Source organism: Peromyscus californicus, unplaced genomic scaffold, assembly GCF_007827085.1.
Source record: "Peromyscus californicus insignis strain IS unplaced genomic scaffold, ASM782708v3 Scaffold_18__1_contigs__length_77618521, whole genome shotgun sequence".
In the NCBI taxonomy this organism is placed as follows: Eukaryota; Metazoa; Chordata; class Mammalia; order Rodentia; family Cricetidae; genus Peromyscus; species Peromyscus californicus.
In genome coordinates this window covers 19,317,084-19,324,246 of record NW_026294480.1, presented here as the reverse complement: position 1 = coordinate 19,324,246, position 7,163 = coordinate 19,317,084, and the positions used below count along the sequence as shown (strand labels likewise).

Genomic DNA, 7,163 nt, shown 5'->3' with positions numbered 1-7,163 from the left:
TATATATTCATAATTTCTATGTCAATAACTTTTTTATTGTATAATTAAATATCCATAATTAGCTTATTCCTCTTACTCAGAAAAGAGTAAAAGTTATCCTTTGAAAGATATGTTCTATAAAACTGAAAACAGCTCTATAAATTAAAATTTATATAATTGTGCTAATAGTTACATATCTGTATATATGACTCCACATGTTGAGAGACTCCAGGTAAACGTGCTCTCGGTTCGATTCTTTTGATGCATTATTAATTTCTAGAATTCGTGTAAAAGTGAAAGGAAATAACAAAGTCCACAAAATTGTCTTCTTTGCACACATACACAAACACACACACCATATACACACAATACCACAAACATAACAATAATATTCATAGTCACATAATAGTAAGAACAGTAATAAAAGCTTAAAAATAATTTAATTTTTTATATAATGATCACTATGATCCTTGTCTAAAATATCTTAAAGACCCTACATTTTTAAAAGTTCTTGCAATATGCTCTTTAACATTTGTGCAATCTATTCCAGTGTAAAATTCATTCCTTAATAAAATCATAATATAAATGTTGTTAATATTATTACTTCACAAGGAATGTGAGACTAAGACAGAATATTATCGTAAAAAAATTATAATAAAATGAATACTTTTAACAAGTGTCAAGGAAGGAACCTAGTTATATTTGGCTGTTATCTAGAAGGACATATTTCTTGTTCTCTATCATCATTCTAATTTTGAAATATTGTAATTCCCACGACATTGGGAAAGGTGAGTTCATATAAATTCACTGCTTTTCCTAGTAGGCCTTGCATCATTGAAACATATAAAATATATTTTTTTCTGTTTAATTTCTGTGTATTTATATAATGTTGAAATCCCCAATATATTTCTTTATAAAGTCCTGTAGTTTTATTGAAAAGAGCCTCTTTAAGACCAAATAATATTTTAGTTCATAGTATAAAATTATACTTAATAAATCCAAAAATATCATAGTAAGGGAAAATATTATTCAAGAAATGGTATTCACAGGAAAGTTTGCTTTCTCTTACATACTTAATTTAAAGGAGCAAATAAAAATAGTTATGTCAATATACATTTCTATAAGAAAATATATTTAAGTAGAAATGTTTGTTTTAATATATAATGCTACATATTTGAAGTGGTTGGAATGAGAATGGCTCCCATGTGTTCATATGCTTGAATATTTCATCTTTACTTGGTAGAACTCTTTGGGAAGTGTAGCTAGACTTTTCCTGCCTGGCCCACAGTCAGGAAAAATCTCTCTCACCTGCCAGTCCCACAGCCATTCAGAGCCAACCAAGTAAACACAGAGACTTATATTGCTTACAAACTGTATGGCCGTGGCAGGCTTCTTGCTAACTGTTCTTATATCTTAAATTAATCCATTTCTATAAATCTATACCTTGCCACGTGGCTCGTGGCTTACTGGCATCTTCACATGCTGCTAGTCATGGCGGTGGCTGGCAGTGTCTCCCTCACTCAGGCTTCCACTTCCCAGAATTCTCCTCTCTCCTTGTCCTGCCTATACTTCTTGCCTGGCCACTGGCCAATCAGTGTTTTATTTATACAGAATGATATCCACAGCAGGGAAGGATTAGGAAGGATGTGTGGCCTTGAGATTTCTAAGGACTCTTTCAGTTACTAGTGAACTCTCCTTTTCCTGCTTTTTGTCTGAGATGAACTCTCAGTTGATGCTCCCCCCACTTGGATCTGGCTACCCCATTCTTCTCATGAATTTTAAGCCAATGATATCCTAGCACAGTAATAGAAAAATAATCAGTATAGGTGTTGATATGTTGATATCAGGAAATGGACTTTGGTTGTGAGAGAGCTGACCTGTAGATGAATTTCTAAATCGTCTTATTAAATAAATAAAACATGAAACCAAATATAGGGGTGAAAGACTTAGAGAGGTCAGGGAAATAGGGAAAGCCACCACCAATCTTACCTCACCAACTCTGCAGCTTCCAAATGCGAGTTACTTCCTGTCTACCCATATCTATGTGCCTTGCTGTTCTGCCATCTGATTTGTTCTCTCAGTTCAGCTACATCACTTGCTCTTCCTACACAGCTCTGTCACTTCCTGTCTGTCTGTACAGACCTCCAGACCTGTAACAATAATTTTTGCTTGATAACTGTTTTGTTATATGTAATTTTACTATGGTGAAGTTAAAAACTTCTTTTTTAATAGAAAGAAAAGGGGAAATGATGGGGCTATAATTCTGTATGCTGTGAATATGTGTTGCTCTGATGGGTTGATAAATAAGGCTGTTGGGCCATTGGTGAAGCAGAATAAGTTTAGGCAGGACATTCCAACTAGAAAGAAGAAAGAAAAAAAAAAGAGCAGAGGAGACACTGGTAAACACTGCCATGAGAAGCAAAATTTCAATGTATTGGTAAGCCACAAGCCACATGGCAAGGTATAGATTTATAGAGGTTCATTTAAGATGTAATAGCTAGCTAGCAATAAGCCTGCCATAGTTTAAAAATAATCTAAGCCTATGTGTGTTTATTTGGGACCAAGGAGCTGCCGGATATGTGTGGGAGAGATTCTGCAGGACTAGGGAAAACTTCTGGCTATACTGACCATGCCTTTTTTTTTTTTTTTTTTTTTTTGACGAATGTGGAAGATTTTTAATGAGAAAAGCAGTTGGAAACAGTAAGCAAAGATTAATGGAACATCAGTATGAGCCTGGATGACAGTAGTGCTGAGATCCATGTGAACTATGAAAGCCCAGTTCAAGAAATTTCAGATGATAACAATATTACCAACTGGGCTAGAGATGGTTCTTGTAATATTTTGACAAAAAAAAAAAAAAAATGTGGCTGCTCCTTCCTTCCTAAGACCTTGGCAATGGAGTAATTCCTTTTGTTGAGGACATTTCAAGACAGACTAATACTGACTTTGTTGTGTAGTTATTACTGGTTATCTTTTGTGGTTATGATCAGTTAGTTATTCAGGGCTACAATGAAAAGCAACAGGTGAGGCAAAAAATGAAATACAATATGCACAGTTTCAAGAAATCAAATAGAAAATTCAATGTTGGGGCCATTCACTTGTGTTGAAAAATGTAACTAAATTAAGGAGAGGTCAGGTCCACATTGGAGTAAAGGGAGGATTTACCACTAGGAAATGGTCTCATGCACCTAGGCTTCCATCTAAGCATTTTGAAAGGAAAAGATCAGTGCAATTTTCTGTTCCTCCACAGTGACAACAAATTAAGCTACTGCAAATGTGATCCAAGAGAGCCAAGTAGGCCAGGTGGTGGTGGCTCATGCCTTTAATCCCAGCACTTGGGAGGCAGAGACAGGTGGATCTCTATGAGTTGGAGGACAGGCTGGACTACAAGGTTAGTTCCAGGAAAGGTGCAGAGCTACACAGAGTAACCCTGTCTCAAAAAAAAGAAAAGAGACAGAGAGAAGGAGTGGAGTCTGGAGGTTTGAATGAGAATGACCCCCAGTGGCTCACACATTTAAATATTTGGTCACCAGGTAATTGAAATATTTGGAAAAAGACTAAGAGGAATGTCTTTCTTAGAAAAGGTGCACCATTCAGGGTAGACTTTGGGGTTTCAGAAGGGCTCTTCAACTCCCATTGTGTTTTTTTGTTTTTTTTTTTTTTGTTTTGGTTTTTTTTTTTTTGTTTTTTTTTTTTTTTTTTTTGTCCTGCTTGCTCTCTGGAATGTTAACTCTCAACTTCTGCTACAGCTACCTGGCTCCCGCTACCTCTGTTCCTGTCAAGTGGATTTTATTTTATAAAATAGCAAGCCCATAATAAAATCTTCCTATACTCTGTAATGGTCACAATAGATTATCACAAAAATAAGTTACCTTTAGAAAAAATTTGAAAAGTCTGAAAACCCTTAGGATGAAGTTCCTGTATTGAATATATTGTTACAAAGGAAAACTATTCAGAACAACTCAGAGGCGTCAGAAAAATTTAACTTAGATGTATTTTTCTTGCTCATATATATTAGTCATGTGATTTTGTATATATATATATATGTATACATATGGGTAGATAAAGATATATATGTAATGAGAGATTTAACATGAATCAGAAAATAATGAAAATTTGAATGTGTATATTCGAATTGGAGAGCTAAACTCTAGGAGGAAAAGAATGAAGCAAATTTTGTTTTGTTTTGTTTTTTGCTTGATTTAAACAGGGTGCAAGAATACCTAAGGAATATGTTTGAGTAAATAACAAATCAAGATAGAAAATCATATCTCTGCTCAGAATCAAAATTATTTCTCCAGGGCAAAGAAAGTGTAAGATATACAGAGAAATCTATTAACCACAGTGGCTAGGGTCATGGGATTAGAGCTCCAAAAATGTCTGTGTATTTTAATATTCACACAACTATTTTTGGTACAATAAATTTGGTTTAAAATTATATTGTAATCACTAAAACATTGGACAATGACTCCTACAACCAAATTCTTATAAACATTTTAATTATTGTTAACTTAGAAGAGAAAATACACATCTTTTATTTCAAAATTAATAATGAAAAATTTCCAAGCATTCATTTTTCAAGATATAGTTCTTTTTTTTCAGCTGAAATAATATAATGATGGCCCAAAATTACTGAGGGGGAGAAAATTTATGTAAAACTATTACAGAGACATATTTTGAACTTGAAGAAATACCTGCAGTATTTGGCTACAATTTTCAATTCCTTGTATATTACATGTATCATATATTAAGAAGTAAATTTGCAAACTTGTTTTGGAGGGTCTATTCTTAACTTTCACACACACACAAAAATAAACCTTCAATGTACTGAATTCCAAGGTCAACTTCACTTGCATATTTTCAGGAAGACACAGACAGGATGCTTTTATTTCAACTTCAGAAAGTTGAGATTAGTTATACACCTTTTCTCTGTGTATTTTGATCAAATAATGAAGTGTGGCCTAGGTTCCTCTCTAGTATTGTCTTTCCAATGATGAAAGAAATTTGGTTTGGTTCTACACATCCACTGAAGCAATGCTTACCTAAACACAGCTATCATGTAATCATTTTAGCACTCCAAAATTGCAGTGTATTTGTTTTTAATTCTCTAGAACAATTTATTTAATTCCAGTTTATCCACTAGCTTTTTTTAATTTTACTGAGTATACAATGTGTCTCCCTGAGTATTGCTACTTACAGTCACAGCAAATATGAATGGGCTACATTTTATGTTCTAGACACCATTTCTGAAGTTTTTTTAAAGGAGTATCTTAGATAACGTTACAATGCTCTCTTTCCAGATTTGTTATTTTATTCCTGAATTCTAGTACCTCCTCACCATTGTGTGTATTATGTGCTAGTTAAATCACTCTAAATCCCAAAGAAGTTAACTCAACAAACATATTTGCCTATGAGTCTAAATATTTTATTAGGTGGTGGAGATGGGAAAAGGGCATGAAGTATGACTGATCAACCAATCAAGTGTCTGGAATATCAGATACTTTATCTCTTCTGTGCTTGCTGGAGATGGGAAGAAAACCTGACAGCCTGTACAAAGAGTATTGAAGTTAGGAAAGAATAACTACATCTTGCTGTGGGATGGTCTGTATGGCAAATGTGTTGCTGATTAGTCAATAAATAAAACACTGATTGGCCATTGGCTAGGCAGGAAGTGTAGGCGGGACAAGGAGGAGAATAAAGCTTGGAAGTGGAAGGCTGAGTCAGAGAGACACTGCCAGCCACTGCCATGGCAAAAAGCATGTGAAGATGCCAGTAAGCCACGAGCCATGTGGCAAGGTATAGATTAATGGAAATGCATTAATTTAAGCTGTAAGTACAGTTAGCAAGAAGCCTGCCATGGCCATACAGTTTGTAAGCAATATAAGTGTCTGTGTTTACTTGGTCGGGTCTGAGTGGCTGTGGGACTGGTAGGTGAGAGAGATTTGTCCTGACTGTGGGCCAGGCAGGAAAACTCTAGCTACAAATGGTGTCCAACATGGTGGCAAGAGTTTCCACCTAAAAACTGAGAAAAAAGATTCTAAAACGGAGCTAAAAACAGCTTCCTAATTGTCTCTCTCAAATGAGCGGCAGCTGCCAATTTGAGCTACTGGAGGGTTCCTGGTGTGCGTGCTCGACCTGCTGTATGGCAGGAATGAGGCCTCTGCAAGTGTCACATTAAGCTGCAAGGTGGATTTAGACTTTGCTAATACAAAACAAAAAAAGAGGTTTCTGGGCTACACGCTACTTGGATAAAAGCATAGACCCATGATAGCTCCCAGAGCCGGCAGTAAACATAGCCATGTTGGGAAGCTGAGTGGGTGGAGTCAGCAGCCACAGCTGCTGCAGTTTAAAGCAATAGATTCACAATAAGACAGATTCAGTTTCTCTCTTCCGGTCCCAGGTGCTTCGGGAGCCGCGGGTTACCGTTCCGACATGGCCAAGTCCAAGAACCACACCACACACAACCAGTCTCGAAAATGGCACAGAAATGGTATCAAGAAACCCCGGTCACAAAGATACGAATCTCTTAAGGGGGTGGACCCCAAGTTCCTGAGGAACATGCGCTTTGCCAAGAAGCACAACAAGAAAGGCCTGAAGAAGATGCAACCAACAACGCAAAGGCAGTGAGTGCGCGTGCAGAGGCCATCAAGGCCCTTGTGAAGCCCAAGGCGGTTAAGCCCAAGATGCCAAAGGGCCCCAGCCGCAAGCTCAGCCGTCTAGCTTTCATAGCTCACCCCAAGCTCGGGAAGCGGATTAGAAGCTACATGGCCAAGGGTCGTAGGCTCTGCCAGCCAAAGCCCAAGGCTCAAACCAAGGCAGAGGCCTCAGCTCCGGCTCAGCTCCCAAAGGTGCCCAGGCCCCTGTGAAGGCCCCATAGAAAAGGTTTCTGTCTGCCAGACAGATGGACTGGTGTGACACACCTACACACTATATGCAGATGATCAGGACCCCATGCTGTTTTTACAAATAAACTTAAGGCAGGAAAAAAAAAAAAAAGACAGATTCAGATGTAATAGTTTACATCTGAATGTAAAATGTGTGTAAAAATGTACGTAAGCTTGAAAGAGAGAGAAAAAGGAATATATACAGTTATATAAAGAATTAAATAGTTTTTAAAAATAAAGTCTTTAAAGAGACAGTAAAGGTAGTATAAAAAATAAGCCACGTAAAAATGGATATTACAC

The 7,163-nt window shown here is 36.7% G+C and overlaps 1 pseudogene; it reads left to right on the top strand.

The window, feature by feature from the left end:
- Window positions 1-6,366: 6,366 nt before the first annotated feature.
- On the top strand, window positions 6,367-6,955 carry LOC128113216 (60S ribosomal protein L29-like; annotated as a pseudogene).
- The last annotated feature ends 208 nt before the right edge of the window (window positions 6,956-7,163 follow it).